Here is a 17,671-nt window from a genome sequence, read left to right on the forward strand (position 1 = left end):
TTTAAGATTGTTTTCAGGGCATTTCGCTTTGATCTTATAGTGACAGTAGAGCTGCAGAGATTAAGAGGGTTATGACATGCAAGGATCCCAGGCCAGGATCAAGTTCAGGGTATTGCATTTATATGGAAGCGTCTTAACCACTAGACCACTGGAAGCCCTGTTTTTTTGGGGGGTTTTTTAACTTTGGAAGGAGAGGCTAGCTGTTCCCCCCTTACCTCCAGTCTTTATGGTACTCTAGGCTTAACATGTCCTGACTCTAGCTTCTGACTTAAAGCGCACAGATGAGACTGATATTGATTCCTCATTCCACAGAGGTGCAAGGAAAGTTCAGAACTAATTTTTTTTTTTTTTTAACCCTAGAAGTGGCTGCAGCAGGACTTGCATAAATTATTCACTGTACACAGTTAAAACTAGTATGATTAGAGTCATGTTTTAATTTATAGTTTCATGAGTTTGTGCTGATTTGCTTGTAAGTCTATACTCCTGTCTATACTATTGGCAACATTTTATTATATTCATCTTGTCATTTATCTTGTTGACATCTATTTGAGCTGAAACAAGCAGTCATTGCCCAATGACCGTTTTTTTCTGTTACTGCTGTTCTTAGTAAAGTAGATGCCTGGTTTCACAGGAGTGTGTTTCATAGGATTGTTAGTCTGCAGTTCTTATATTTTTTTGTTGATAACTTCTTAGAATTTTGCCCACAAAAACCTTTTTTTTTAAAAGTCAATGTCAATTTTCCAGGCTGTGGTGCAAATACATATGCATAGTCTAAATAAACACACATACACACACAAAAAAACACAAACACACAGAGGCACAAAGTCATTTCCTGTTTCCAGCTGTTTTAGTCACAGGGGTTTTTCCCCCTCCTCTTTCAAATCATGTCTTTTTCTCTCCCTGTGTTTGTTTTGTTTTCATAAATTATATTTGCTGCATCGAAGAAGCTCCTTTTGATGTAGAGTTTGCCACATGACAAAACGAGCAAAGCTGTGATGACATTTAGCTTTGCCTCAGAAAACTGCACGTTTTTATTGGTGTTTTTCATCACATCGTTGTCCCCGAGTGATTGATTTGTTTTTCAACTGCAGCTACAGAGCGTGCTGTGATGTTGAGCATGCTTTGGTGTGAACAAAACTGGAAAAAAAAGCCCAAAGAGTGATATTACTAGTCTAGTCACAGCTTACACTACTGAAAACTAATCAATCTATCACGTCTGTTCTTGCCTTGTGTGGTGAGAAGCAGTGTCACTGTTAACACTCCATCATTTGCTTCATACTGATAACCTTTAAAGATAGGGTAAGAGATAGTTTGCCCTTTAACCTAGTCAAAGAAGCTTAAGGAAATGGAGTGACGGTTGGTATTAGTTAAAATAGATTTAATCTGTCCGTGTCTCACTGATTTCTGTCACACATTTCTTTATAATACAGTAATTTTTCATGCATTAATGTAGCACAACATTTGCCCACTGTGGCATTTTTATGCTAAATTGCCTCAAAGAATGTGCAAGAATTCATGTCTTCTTCTACTCTTTGGTGAGTAGATATGCTTCCTACACTATTTCCTGTTTGTTTGGGGCTTACTTCAGCCAGTCACAAGTTTTGTACTTCTTATTTCATAATTAACATATCAACTGGATAATCAGATAAGATGCATTTATCACATTCATATTGGTTTTTGGTTTAATAAAGTAACTTGCATTTTTGAGGTATGAACATGAAAGATCAGCCTGCCTTCATTCTCCTTGCTTGACAGCTCATCACTGCACAGCAGGATGTCTGTTTTTTCGTATGCATGTGTTCGACTCTCCACATGAGACATTATGGCATAAACCCCTGCAATATTTCCAGATGGGGCCAGCTGCAAGGCTGCCTTTTGCTTGCACACCCAGTCCCCCAAGATCCTCAAACCAGTAATCATAGTGGCTTAGCGGACTGCTATGCTAGCCACCACCATCTATAAGGTCACAGGAAGCAGAGTTCAGTCTCTTCAGGGTGTGTGCAAGTGTGTGTTCTGGCACAAATATACTGTAGGTCAATGAAAACGATGTTGCATGCATGTGTGTGTCTGAATGTGAGTGTGCGCTTGTAGTGTTTTATATTTAGCAGCCCTCAACTCTTCAACCAGCTGCAGCCCTAACCATGTGCGTGAGGTAATTCGGTTGATGATAGAGCCAGAGCTGTGTGTGTATGTGTGTGTTTGTGTGTGTGCGCATGCATGTGTGTGTGTGTGTGCGCGATGGTGTCTGCATACATGCATGCATGTTTGTTCAGAAGGCATTGGCAGGATTTGTCTGGCTGATTGCAATGCTGCTTTAGTTAGCCAACTGCATTGCTGCTCTTTGAGTGCTCTCCCACTATGTGTGTGCGTGCATGTGTTTTTGTGTGTGTGTGTGTGTGTGTGTGTATTCTTGGCAGGGCAGACAGTTAAGGCCCTGAGAATGGCCTTAAAAGGAAGGAGAGCTGTGGACTAGCATGTACACAACTTAACATACACAAGAAAAACTTGTTCACACTGTAAAAAAAAAAAAAAATCTTCATCTAGTTTGAACACACAAACTTGTTATATGTTGGGGTTGCTGTGTTATTGTGTCGGTACAGTTTCTTTTTTTGTGGATGTAAATTGGGGTTTCACACCTGTGGGCTCTTTCTATGACTCTGTGTGTGTGTGTGTGTGTGTGTAGGTGTTTGAGCATGCATGCTTGCATGCTGCACACATATCTTTGCTACAGAGAAATAATCCATGGTTAGCGTTCATATATATTTTTATTTATATCTCGGGTGTGTGTGAACAGAAGAGAAACAACAGTAATATCAGTGAGCTCATTTAGCTAAAAGAGGAAGCTGCATGAAAACTGATAATGTATTTGCGTGAGAAAGCTCCAGTCAAGACAAGACGCAGTCACTAGTTCCCAAGTATTGGTCTGAAAATGCAATAAACCTTCAAGATAATCTCCTGTCAGATTTCATACAACACAGTTCATTATCATTGGCTATTTTTATCAGGTGGAGTTTAAGTATAAAACAAAATGTTGACAGCAACAGTAAATATGGTGTCCTCTGTGAAAGATGTTTCCCTCCGGGCAAGTCTGAACAAATGCATGTTTTTTGTCCTGTAATTTTAGTTAAAACTGAGGGCAGTTTCACTTCCGCATTGTCGGAAGTGTTAGGCCACGTTTGGACCAAAAATAGCACTGCATTGAAAAAAACACAATAGGCTGCGTTAGTGTGGTCATGTTGCTATAGGTACCAGTGAGAGGATGAAGTACAATCTAGTCGGTCCAACTTTATAAATACATCCAGGAATGTGCACTTGCACATATCTGATTGGCCAGCACAGTGCATGACCAGATGAGTTTGCATCCTGTTGGAGCAAATCCTGAGCCAGGTTTTTGATGCACTGCTAATGTTTGTCTGAACGCAGCCTCGACCTGTTAATTTCACTTAGCCTGGGGAGGTGAAAGCATGTCAGTGACCTTTTTAAAAAAAAAAAAAAAAATTAAAAAAAATGCATCAATACATCAAGGGAAAACACGGGAAATAACCAGCAAATCTGAACTGCTACTGTGTATCATGAAATCAGTCATCCTTATTGAATTTGTTAATAATTGGATGAAAAATTACTCTATAATTCTTCACCGCAACAAAACAAAGAATTTGTTGATTCATGTGTTTTGCAGTGGAATTACTGAAACAACCAAAGTATTGTTGTCATATAGGCAGGTTTTAGGTCTGTATTTTGTTTTGCAGATGCAATGACAAAACAGCAAGGCCAAAGAAGTATAACTCTTTGTTTTATAGCAGAAGTGAATCTTGTCATGTCAGCTGAAATGTGGGGAAGTCTCCATAGTGGCGTCAGTGTTGTCTCTGGCTTGTCTTGGTCTTTAACTTTAGTCTTAAGTATTTTGATGAGGACTGCTCCCACGACCCATAAACAATTTACATTCCTGTCTTCATCATTTTAGATAATGTAGTCAACACCCCTAAAAGAGAGCAAATGTATGACATTGACTCTTTATTGCTTATTGTGCAGTTTTCCCTCAAGTCTTGAAGTTATCTCTCCTGAGCTTTGACTCACTCTCAACTAAGGTAGTTGTTTCTACAAGAGGAACCTACATTTCCTTTCATCTGACGTTCAGTAGTCAAGGTTACTGAGTCTGACACAAGGTTAGCATCTTGCCAGGAAAATCGTGGTATTCTGTCCTCCAGTGTAAAAGTCAGTTCCCACAGACTGCTGCAGTCTAACGGCGGGTATGTTTCCTCAGACCTCCTGTAGGCTTCATCTTAATCACACCCCTCTCATCTCAGCTGTGTGTGTGTGTGTGTGCATGTGTTTGTTCCAGCTTTTCTAGCCTTAATCTTTCCCACATGGTTTCATTTCATGCTTGTGTGTATGAGTGCCTACACTATGTATCATGTTCCTCTCGAGTTTGTCCTTCTCTGTCTGTATGTGTTTGTGCTCGCTCTCTCGCTCTCTCTCTCTCTCTCTCTCTCTCTCTCTACATTCTCACACATTTTTTATGTATGTTGTTGGCATATATGGTAAAAGCTTTGTCTTCGCCTTTCTGTCCCATCAGGGTCATGTGATACCTTATCTTGAGCATTCAGTGTAAGAAAAAAAAAAAAAGAAAAAAAAAGAAAAATGAAAGGATGTCCAGTAATAGGCCAAATGTGGAGTTATGCCTCATTAAACCAGCAGAATTGGAGTTACACAGTTGAAACCAAAATGCGTTAAAATATGTGTGCATTTACATTCCTGTATTTACATCTATTTTAGCACGTTCACTTCACTTTTTTTTTTCCCCTCTCTCACGCTGACAGTAAGGGAAGGGGTTTGCAACATCAGTGGAAAATACTTTTCCAACAACCAGACTCTGTTGTCCATCTGTTCTGTGTTACTTGTTGTACTTCAATCTCTCATATGGCAACATGCAGCGTTAATTTGGCTCTCGTTGCATACCACAACTAAAGCTCTGAACACATGGGCCCAGTCAGCTGAACCAGAAATGGAATGAAACCGACCGAGAGACACAGGAAACGCAACAGCAGGAGACATGAGAAAGACAGGCTGACAGTTAGGTAGACACGCCAGCAATGAGGAGGACAGTCAGTGAGAGAGAGAGAGAGAGAGAGAGAGTCAGAGAGAGAGATATATATCTATCAGGGTGTCTGCAGGTCTGTGGCACAGGGTCTGCATAAAGTGTGAGAGCTCTCTGATGTAATTACCCCCCGAGAAGGCTCCTGGTTGTACAACTCTGTGCTGTGATTTTTAACTCTCCGGTTGACATTTAGAGGAAAGTTGGACTGAAATTTTAGGCTCATCCAAATCAAATTGATCAAAATACATATTTTCTTACTTATCCATAATGGTATCAAGCCATGCAAATCTTGAGATATCTGCCTCTGAGATTTCTACTGCTAAGCACAATCGAGGTGAATCAAATTTCATTTGTGCTGCTCGAAGCATTGAAAAATGACATTTCAAAAACTCAACAGCAGAGTGTCTTGACAGAAAATATGTCCCAATTCCTCTGGATAATATACAGACCTCACTGTTCAGAGTTTTTATTGGGACTATTTCTCTGGCAGATAATGGTTTCAGTCTAGTCACAGGTGATTACGTTATATTTCCCATATACATATTGGGTAATTGCATGCTTACTTGAGATTTTTATGGCAACCCTAGGGCCTCTATCAATTAAATGGTCATAAAATGTTGAAGCATTCGCCACGTGAATCCGTTTAGGGGACACAATTTGAAGAAAAAAAAAAGCCTTTCGATGCAAAATTTAAACCAGTCATGAAGCGACATCTGCTGCTTCAAACTCGCTGCTTTGTTTTGGTCTCGCTCACATATAATGTCTTGGTCTGACTCTGGCTGATTTTGTGCATGCATGCTTGGTCAAGCGGGTCAAGCGGGTCAAGCGGGCGGCCGGTGGACATCTGAAAGTAGCAACCGGTTTGGAGTTCTGCAGAATTTACAGATGTCCACTCTGCCTCCGCTGACACCAGTTGAGAGCAGACATTATCTCCTGAGCGAGACGAGGCTGTAGTTTAATTTTACATCATAACAGTCTCAGTATCTCATTCACAAAGTCAAATCTCCTCTTTTCAGGGATTGAGTTTTATGAAACCTAGAAATTATGCTTTGAAGTGACTGAGTCATGTAATGGAAACAAATATGTGCGTGGGTGCACATATTGAATGTCTGTTCAGCACGTTTGTGTGTGTGTGTGTGTGTGTGTGTATATATGGAGTGTGTATGTCGTAACACATCCACTTTGCTCAGAAGACTGTCGACTTCTGATAAATTTTGAAGAATAGCGTGAGACTAGAGGTTCTCCTGTCTCTCTTCTTCGGTTCAGTAGACTGGATTACTTAAACTTTTGTGGCTTTTGTGCCCCAAAGGTTCTGCTTTTTTGTTTCTCTTTGCTGGCCTGCCTGAACTTGCCCCTCTTCCCTCCATCTTGTGCAGCTCAAAGAGATCCGGGAGAATTTTTGTAGAAAAACGGTGATAACAAAACATTTGCAAATCCTCAGGCAGCAGGTGCCTTTTTAAAAACAGCTGGTCGGACATTTAACTGTAAACACACCGCTAAGGTGAGATGTTCATCTACTATTAACAAAAACCTAAATGATTTGTAATCTTGGTGATCAGAAACTTGGATTATACCGTAGCATCCCACTCTCTTTCAGATTAAGAGTTTCCACAATAATGGAAGATTTTTCACCATGTGTATCACTGCCCGATTTTACTTCGTGGTAAACTTTCTGCAGTGGAAAAGCTGAATCCTCTTAATAGATGTGAAAAGCATTTTGTTGGTGGTGGCCTTGACACTGTTGTGCCACTGTCCACAGAGTTTCAAGCCACATTCTGCCTTTTTTCGTATGTAATTTAGCATTTTGCTTCTTAAATTAAAATCCTCACACACCACACGTTCGAGAAAGTGGGCTTGAAGGATTAAGACTGAGTACAAAACCAGTGTTTATCCAAGTCAGCCGTAATGACTCTTGTCAGGAATGGAGTGAGTCATACAGGGTTCCTACCAAGTTAAAACCCGCAAATTTCCAAGGAAGACACTTGATGTAAATATAACTAAAGACTTCCAAGAACTGCAACCTCTCAGTTGTTGAAGACTACATACACTAAATCATTACATAAAATGATTTTCTTTTATCTTCTCACAACTAGGATTGGCATGGATAGACAAAGCAAATACATTTCTTACCTTTTTGTTCTTACCTTATTTTAGAGGTTTCTGGTCGTCATTGTTGGTCTCCTTTATTAGAAATCAGTAGCAAAGGTTGGCTTTTAGAATACTCAAGTACAGATTTGTGATTCACAATCTCACAACGTGGGCAGAATCCACCAGTTTATAGATTAAATCCATCACTCTCTCAATATGTTTACATGAACTGAGGCTTGCCCACGCTGTTCTCACCAAGAGAGAACTGCTGACCTCGACTGGAGACCTGAACTGAGCTAATCTGAACTGAACCTGACTGACAGGCCCACAGTTGATGAGGCAGCATCTGAGGACTCGGGGGAATGAGGAATCTTTTCAGTTGAGGTCACTGAGTTAGTCATAAAACTCTGTAGCGGTACGACAACAAGGGTGGAAAAGATTTCCCTTAAGATGCTGAAAGCTCCGGATATTGTTGGGGCCTCTTTAATATTGAGTGACGGTCGACTGTAGTTGTCTATGGATTTGCAGAAGTAGGCGTTGGTTCCCCAATAATCAGGGTATGACATTGCTCGGCCTCTGTGGGGAAGCTACTGCCAGGCTGTCTGAGAGTAGCTTTCAGCTTAAAGTAGAACCTCTGATTCAGGAGGAGCAATGTTGAAATCTTTTCCTACTTGTGGAACAGTGTTCAAGGCCATTGAAGAGGGTCATGGATGTTTGGACTTTTAGTGTACACAAACTTTGTGGATTTACTTCTTTCCTTGTATAAGTGGTGTAAGAGTGGTGTCCGTGTTGTCAGCATGAAGTCAAGCATGTTGGACAGCGGTAGGCTCCGCCAAGGTTGTGGCTTGTCACAAATTACTTTTTCTTTTAAAATTTCAGTAGACATACTTGTAAGGCATACAGAAGCAGTGAAGTAAAGAGTAAAGAGTTTGGTGAACTCAGGATTGCCTTTCTGTTTTTTGCCGATGATGTCTGTTTTTGCTGGCTTAACCGGACCGTGACATCCAGCAATGTTGGGATGAGAGTCAGCAACTCCAAGTCTGACACCATAAATTGTCTCCTCTGGGTTTGGAGTGAGTTGCTTTTCCAAGTGAGCAGGTTCCAAGTATCTTGTTTAGTGGGTTAGGCGGCGTTCAGACTGAAAACAGCCCTGTGTTAAAACAGTGTAAGGGGGCTATGTTGGTGGGGGCGTGTTGTTTAAGATACCAGTGAGACAATGAAATACAATCCAGGAAGTGGACTTGGAGCTACAAATTAATGCATTTAAAGGCACAGATGCTCAAACACTGCACAGAAGTTTGTAATACTCACAGACAGGATTTTAAAACTCTTGAAAGTTATCATGGCGGCAACTGTTTTATCTTTTAGTTGCAACAATAGTGAGGTAAACAGTTAAATACAGCATTCACATTACAAAGTAATCACCAAGAATGTGCGCTTGCATGTATGTGATAAGCCAGCGCAGCGCCTTGCCGGTTGATGTTGCACTGCAGCAAAAGTTGAGCCCGGTTCAACTTTTTTTTTCTTGCCAGACGACCACCAAAGTGCTCTGCTGAGCCATTTGTGGTGGCACCCCAGCTATGTCAACGCATTGCCTCTGTTCAAATGAATGAGAGGGCTGCATTTATTTTTTTTTCCACACAGAGCTAATTTCAGTCTGAGTCTGGGGCAGAAGATCAACTGGCAGATAGGCAGAAAATGAGCTTCCCATGCAGGGTCCTTGCAGGGAGACCTGGAACATCCTGGTGGGAACGCCTCAGGATTCCCCAGGAATGATGTGAAGAAGTCTAAGCTACCTCACATAGCCTGCTGGCTCACCTACACTGGAATTGATAGAAGGATGGGTGATAGATGCATGTTTTTTAATATCTAGATTACATCAAATAGAAATTGTCTAGTGTATCATTTTATATATACGTTTTCTGCAAAATTCTGGTGCCAGTGGTGCCTAAATGCTATCTAATATCACAAAAAGAAAACAAACTGAAAGGCAGAGAAAATAAAGCAAGATGTGGTGAAGGGCGAAGCTTGCGGAGAATTAAGTTTACTGCAGCAGGCAGCGTTTCACATTATTTACTGCTGCTGTTTATATATTTCTGGATTAAGTCTAAAGGAGACAGAAGAACTTTGATCTTATTACTATGAGTGAGTAGAGTGGAAAAACGTCTTTCAAAGTTATGAAAATGCCTGAATGTGGGAGGAGTGTGTTGTGTTTTTTTTTGTTTTTTTTTTTGTTTGCGTGTGTGTGTGTTTCAGTGTGACAAAAATCAAGAGAAACATCTAAAGGAAGTAGAGTGGTTAGAGTCATGTGGTCAAGATGTTTGTCAGATCTCTCGCTCCGTCTCTTTCTAGTTCTGTGTCTTTTTTTTTTTTTCTGCAGAAGGTTGTCATGTTGTCATTGTGTGTATGTGTGTGCATATCTCTGCTTGCACTAGTGAAAACAGTATATATACGTCGATCAATACATTGTTTCCCCTTTTTGGTGATTTTAATAATAATCAATCGTTCATACATCTCAAATGTGTGCTTTTATCCAGTCGCAACCTCTTTGTTGGATCCATCATGTGTGTGTGTGCAACCTACAACCACACTGCCAGTGCACATGACCTTGCTGAGTTGCATGTGGAAAGCCCCCAAAGCAAAGCTGTGCAGCACCCTCACCCAACACTTTTCTCTTGGCCTCTGTTCTTCTTAGCTTTATCCCTCAATTCCCACATATACAAACCTCTAAACACCATTATGTTACTAAGCACCAGCTATGACATGTTTAGAGAAAGTACACCACACAGCTATCCTTTAAAGCAGCTACGCTACCCCTACAGGTTTTTCGTTGCATTAGCAAAGGGTGTTTGTAGTCCTGTTAACACCTGTATCACACATTGTGCAACTGAGCTTCAAGTCTTTTCCAACACATGGCACACTGCTTTACAGCTGTAAAACATAACCTTTTGATTAATAAAAATCTATCTAGTTTATTTCTATGCTTCACTCTAGCCCAAAGCAAAACTCATAAATATTAAAATAGAACAAATACAGGAGTATATGATGTATATAAAGTTCATATTTGTAATACTTAACACCTAGTCCCCCTATTTAGCAGTTATAGACAGTATATAAACATTTAATCAATGGTTTATAACACACCATAATGTAGTTGTAAGCAGATATGTTTATAAGTGTATTTATATGCATTTTATTAATGTATTTGTTAACGACTATAACTTTTCCTGTTGGCACCCAGTGGAGGCTGGTGTATAAACAGATAATTAATGAAAATGTAGTTGTAATAATTATAAAATATGTCTTCATGGGAGAAATTTCAACTGTTGACAAATGCTGTACATTAATAATCACTCAAAAATGTCCTTATCTGCTCAAAACTACATTATAGTTTGTTATAAAGAACTTATTAAACGTTAAGAAACATCTTCTGAATGCTAAATAGAGAGATACAGGTAGCTCTGTGGCGGCTGTGTGGTCTTAAGCAACCTCATTTGTTTATGTCTCAGTTCGGCTCTGCTCCAAATTTGTTCCTCATTTACGGAACATCTCAAGGCTACTAACAAACATCCTTGTGTGTCTATTGAGTGCAAAAACATCTTTGCGCGTACTCTTCTGTTGGTGCTACTATAAAAAGGACATAATTTTTATTTTACCCTTCTAACAACAAGAGTAAAACCCCGGTAACATCAGAAAAGAACGAAGAGGTTGCAAATTGAATACTGAAGGGGAAACTCTGACGTAACGTGTCTTCAAACATAAACAGTTAGCGTTATTATCATGATGCCCTTTGATTAATGTTGATGATAGGATTATTTCGTGCATGTAAACATAGCCACCGTTAACATCATTCTTCAGAACATTTCTGCTACAAACACGAAGAAGGCCTCTCGCCCATTTTTCAGCCCTTCATTTGTGTTCCCGTGTGTGTGTGTCTGTGTCATGAGAGCGTCTCCCTCCATGCTTTTCCACTGTCTTAACTCTCTACTCAGCTTTATTCTGAGTCAGATCTCCAGCCCTGCTAAACCTCCCCTAAGCCCCCTCCCCTGATTCTCTCCGGGCAAGTCTTTAGCCTGGTTTCCATTACAGGGCCAAACACAGCTAGTATCTGTGCCTCTCAGTTTCCCCTTGAAAAATCAGTGACTCATTTTTGTTTTAATCCTGTTGCCAACGGAGATGATTTGTCAATTGGGCTGTAGTTTCTCGCTAAGCAAACCTTGCCTTTTGATCCTGTGTTATAAACATTTAGAGTTTGCTCTGGCCCTGGCAAAGTCCCACTTGGCTTTGACTCTTGTGTGGAAAATGTTATCATGGCTAGATCTCCTTCCCTATAAAAACCTGCTCCTGGCTCAGTGGTACCAGGAACTGTAGTCAGAAGGGGCAAAACTGCACAGTAAGGTTTATTCAGACACAATGGTGTGGCACCGGGGCAGAAGGGAAAGGAAGGACAAGAGAACGTTTTTCTTTCCTAGTTTCACAGCATGTCCCTGCGTCAGAAGTTGCTTATTGTTTTTTTTTTTTTTTTTTTAAAGATCAATGGCAACACATTTAGCTTTTTAGGCCTTTCTTGTGTGAAAAAGAGGCCTAGCGATATATTGGCCAATGGTATCAGTGTTGGGATGTATATTATATATCTAGAGCTGCAACTAACATTCTTTTAAGTATTGATTATTATTATTATTATTATTATTGTTATATTTTTTATTTGTTGATAAATTGTCACAAGCAGACGTTGTTGTTTACTCTGTGAAGTGTCAAAAGTAGTGAAAAAATGTGTCACAAAACATCCCGGAGCCCACAGCAACATCTTTAATTCAATGATATGAGACAAAAAAAAGCTGAAACTAGAAATTTTTTCTATTTTTGTTTTATTCACATTTATTTATTGATATTATTTGTTATGATTTAATACCCAGAGAAGGTTTTTGTTCTAAACGTACCGTGTTACTGTCACTGACACCTTTTTTAATTGTCAAGTTTGTCTTTGGATTTTAAAATATCCTCTTAGTACATATCTTTGTCACAAGTCTTATTTTTCATATTACATATATGAGCAGTTTTATATGAACTTAGTAAAAAAAAGACAGCAACATTTACCAAAAAGTCAGATTTATTTTAAACACTTAAATATCAATTTCAGTATCTGCCTCAAAAAAAACAAAAACCCATATCCGTCGGTCTCTTGTCAGATCTCCACCTTCATCCCTCGAATGAAACTGAGAGTTTGGTTAGATTAGAGAAGGTTTGATAGACTCAAACGTAAGGAAAGAAAAACGCTTTACTTTCTGAAGAAGAATACGTTTACTAGTCTTTTCCACATGTGCACAGTTACCGGACACACAACACACCCTTAACTGACCATCACACATACACAACACACCCATAACTGACACATGCAAAGCCTTAACACGTGGATGAGTTGCACACATGTGGAATCTCTAACATACACAAACACAGACACACTTGCAAACAATTTTCCCCATCACTGCTGAGTGAACTTTGAGCAACATTTTTGAAACACTGCAAATAATTTTTAATTGGTTAAAGACAAGAAATAGTCGTCTTGATACTAAGGACTCTCTTGATGTTGATGTTTCATGCCGCCCTTCAACAACACGCACGGTTTACAAAGGAAGGAAAGCATCCGGCAGCTGTTGCTTGTATCACAACATCATTATTTATTCAAGAAATAGATTTTTCCAAAATTGCGTATGAGACATTTCTTGACGAAACAGAAATCTTTCACACAACCGTACTCATCCAAGTGAAATTTGAGATTCTCTTTCAGCCTTTGTGAGTCAGTTAAGTACTTGGAAACTCTGCTGCACACGTGCAAAATGTGCCCATGTGTATATACCATGCATGCATACATTCACGCTTTGCTCACCACTACACACAATCACACAATCTATTTTCTGTTTCTTAGTAAGCTGATCTTTCACAGTTGTTTTCTTTGATATTTCTGCTGCAATTTGATTGTCATCAGTAACTGTAAGTAGATTGTTTTGTAGCCCTTATCATAAGACGTCATCTAGGTTGAATTGATAATATAATAGAGAATAAAGATAATAATAAATTATCTAACAACGATATTGAAATAATCAAATAATTTGTGACATTGACCTTGAAATATCTTGTTAATCATCACAGGTGGACATAGAAACGAACACTTATTTGTTACATAGAAGCAGTAACGTTATATCTCACCCAGGGAACGTTTCCATATACTAAGATATAAAGGGTCTGTTCACCGAACTCACAAAACCGCGTCTGTCACTGGTTGTGGGTGGGGGTGGGTGGAGGGGGGGGGGGGGGGTGGTGGTAAATGCAGCATTTACAAATGAAATTGAAAGGCAAAAAAGGAAGATATCTTTGCAGAAACAATGTGCCTGTTCAAGATCATCCACAGGCCTCGCTCTCAGTAGTTTTCTTTGGGACCACTTCTTTGCTAGAAAGCGGTCCCAATGAAAACAGTTTGCCTTTTCAGCAGAAAACAGTTCCAATAAAAACTGTTCAGCGAGGCCTGCGGATTATCTTGAGTAACTGATACATCGTTTCTGGAGAGATGTTACGTTCGACTTTGTCAAATGTCTTTTTTTTTTTTTTTTTTTAAGGCTGTGAGCGCCACAAATGAAATAGCATTCCCCCAGGACGTATGAGTGAGTGGTGACAGAAGTCTCAGTGGTGAAAATCTCAAATACTGGGCAAAAATATCCAAAATTATCTGCATGAGGAGATGCCACGAGGGTTAGGTGGTAAAATGTTTCATTGTGACTTTAGTGAGCCAATTCTATAAGCAGTGTTGGTTTACACACATAGATGATGCATATTATTATGCATAACATACAATGTCTAAATGATCCACCAATGTATTCACTATTGAAAAAATAATTGTTTATATGATTGAAAACTCAAAATGTTACAGTGCAGCAGGTGTGCATTCATCTAAACTCAGAGAGGAGATTTTGTTTAATATTTTAACATATTTTTTAACAGCTAAAACGTTTGTCTGTGTTTAATAAGGCAGAAATCCAGCTAAATTAGGTTTTCACTTATTTACACTGTAAAAAGATCTACTGACACAACTCAGTTGTCATCACAAGAGGAAAAAACTGAATGTTTTTTTGTTTTTTTTTCCACAAACTCAAAGATGTTACCACTTTCCCTTCTTCATTTTTGTGTTGTCAGACTCACTAATTGGTCTTGTGTGCAAAACCGCAGCTAATTCATTTAAAGGGAACTGTGAACTCAGTTCTGTGAATCTTGATTGTGCTGTATTAACTTCTGCATATTTGGCTTATATATCAGTATTTCTGAGAAGTATGCAAGGAGGCCAGTGCAATGAACTGACACATTTATTCATTACTGAATGCGACATCTGACAACTTCTGACAGGTTTCCTAGAACACGCTCATCTCTATCAGTGTTGGTAACCCCACACTAACACTCAGTGTTTGTGTGTGTTTATGTGTGTGTGTTTATGTGTGTGTGTTTATGTGTGTGTGTGTGTGCGTGCGTGTGTGTGTGTGTGTGTGTGTTTGTTTCCCACATCCTCCATGATGCCACAGATAGAGCTGATTGTGAATGTGATCTGTTCTAGTGATCTGTTGGCTGCTTATGTACACGTACCAGAAACCAGTGTGTACAGAGGTGGTTTTTTTCTCAGTGGAGGCATGTTGTAAAAGTATTTTCTGCGAGTGTCACTGGAGTGTGAAAGAGCGGATCTGAAAGAAGAAAAAAAAAAAGCCCTCACAAACAGTGAAATGCATGAGCTAAACTATATAGTAAATGACTTTACGATTACACTTCTAAGTGTGAATGATCTAATTCTTACATGGCAAATGGTGTGTGAGATCATTTTTGGCTTGAAATTTATAAAATAGTTGATTTCACGTTTGAGAGCTAGCGCAGCAATTTGAATAATTTTAAAATAAACGGACAGAGAGAATCATTAAATATCAATTTGACTCACATCTGCTTTCTACATCAAATTCTGCTGTCAAAGTTGAAAGAGATCCTGCACACTAATCAATGCTCTAACCCAATGTTATAAGAGACAAGCTGCAACGTTACTCTTTATCAATGTTTTAGGGAGTAATTCTTTGAAATCTCCATAAATGCATCCGTGTTAGTCTAGCAGAACATGCATGTGTGTAAGAGGTAAGTAAGCACAAATAATTTAGAAGCAAATGTTGCAGTAAATGCGACGGAAAACCTCACAGGTGGTAGAACATCTAAAGATCATCTGAAGAGAGTTGGCAGCCGAGAATCTATTTCTGTCCTCTCAACTATGGAGAAAGACCTCAGGAGAGTTTATCTGGGTGACACAAGCAACAGGTGGCGGAGTCTGGTTGAAGTGTAGGCTGGCGAAAAACAATGCCAGCTGCTTCATGTCACCGCAGTGTTCGCTGCAGCTGGAGCTATAGTATAAACACATTAAAAAAAAGGGAAACATGAGAAGAATTTGTCTACGGGAGACACGATCCAGGGAGAGATGTAAACTGTTCACATGAGCCAGATTATAAAAAATCATCCCGTAACACGGGTCGGTTAAAAGTGATCAATTTAAAGATGAAGGCTGGCGATGTTCTATATAGGGCTGCAACATTCATTGCTTTGTCTATAAAATGTCAGGAAATGATGGAAATGCCTGTTTAAAATTACCCAGAGTCAAAGGTGACGTTTTCAAATTTCTTTTTTTTTTTTTTTTTTTGTCCAACCAACAAAACCTGAAGATATTACGTTTACTATCATGTGTGACAAAGAAATGCATCAAATCACATTTTACAGGCTGAAACCAGCACATTTTAACTTTAATAGTTGCCAATTTTAGTAATTTGATTAATCAACTAATCATCGCGGCTCTAATTCAATATATTTATTATTGTCGACAAGTCTTATGAAAAGATTAAAACCAAGAATGTGTTGGTCCGTTTCCTAATATTTTCCAACTTTCCCAACCTGTCTGTTGCTCTCAGCCCCAAAACCACTTGGTTCTACTGTGGATGTAAAGTCAGGTCACACATATGTTTCATTTATTTAAAAATAAATATCCTAAAACAACTGAGCACTGTAGTTTTTAACAAACAATACTCTCACAGGAGTAAATTATGTATTCATTAGGGACTATTTTCACCTGCGGATGTGTTGTTTTAGTGAGTTTTTACAGTGTATAGGATTTGTTGACAATAAGAAAGATATAGAATATCACAAGCCTCATCCTCTAAATATGAAGGAAAAGAAACACATCAGTGATCCCAACCTGAAAGCAGAGGAAGCACAGACAGATGTGTCGATCACTGCGATTAAGGTCAAGGTCTCCTCCGCCTCACAAAGCCCTGACGGGAGGTGCTGTATGTCTTTTTAAAATGGCTGCACACACACACTTTTTTTCAAAATCTCTCTCGAGACCAGTTTGGTAACCCCCGCCGAGTCTTAAGGTCAGTCCATCTCACACACACAGACACATGCACGCACACACGCAAAAGTCACACACACACACACACACGCACGCACCCCTGGACAGCGTTGGCTATGGTGACCCTCGGAGGGATAGCGGAATGTTGAGTGTCAGTCAGTTGCTATGACGACGGCCTTGAGAAAGGGACCCTGGGAAGATCGTTTTGGACTCCAAACATCCTGTGTGTCACCCGTGTGTGTGTGGGTGTGTGCGCTTAAACTGTAGACGTGTTTGTGACTGTGTGGGTGAGAGGTTGCATGGTTGCATCTGTTGCTGTCTTCGTTTGTTTGTTTGTGGGCTACTTTCATCAACCGTTCGTGCTTGCCGGCATATGTGTGTGTGTATAAACCTGTGTGAATGTGTTATAACTTGGTGAAGTCACCTTAACGAGCTCCAGGATTTGTCTGACTTCTCAACCTCGTGAAAGTCAATATAGGCCATATTGTCACGGTTATGTATCTGCGTCTCTCATTCACAATATCAGCCCTCAATCTGCGTGTCTGTGTGAAGTTGAAACGGCGTAGTGAAAGTTGACTCAATCTGAAAAGAGCAAGAAGTGAAAACTGAAAAGTCATTGTGGGTTCATAACATTATCGGGACAGATCGTCATCACTTAATATTTTAAATACCACTATCAGTTATTGGCTCCTTGATATTTTAGCTGCCAAGAAAAGAAGGAAACTTAACGGTGCAATAAGTTTACTGCTGTTCATCTGGCAGTTTTTCAAAATATTTTCAATACATAGTGTAAACATTAATCTGTTTTTTATTTATTGATTAATCATTTAGTGAATAAAAAATACATTAAATATTGTGAAGAATGTTCCTCACAATTTACCGAAGCGTAAGGACACATCATCAAATTGCTTGTTTTGTCCAACCAATATTTCAAACTCAAAGCTGCTAAATATACAGTGATATAAAAAAAAAGAGAGAAATGCAGAAAATCCTGACATTTAAGATGCTGTAATCAGTGAATGTTTGGCTTTTTTTTTTTCTCCCCTTGATAACTTCTTCAATCCCGC

At 39.3% G+C, this 17,671-nt stretch overlaps 1 protein-coding gene across 5 annotated transcripts in view; it reads left to right on the forward strand.

Annotated features, from left to right (window-relative positions):
• sh2b3 (SH2B adaptor protein 3) overlaps positions 1 to 17,671 on the forward strand; it is a 53,323-nt gene that overhangs the window by 20,870 nt on the left and 14,782 nt on the right. The window lies entirely within an intron of this gene.

This window comes from Thunnus maccoyii, chromosome 9 (genome assembly GCF_910596095.1).
Source record: "Thunnus maccoyii chromosome 9, fThuMac1.1, whole genome shotgun sequence".
In the NCBI taxonomy this organism is placed as follows: Eukaryota; Metazoa; Chordata; class Actinopteri; order Scombriformes; family Scombridae; genus Thunnus; species Thunnus maccoyii.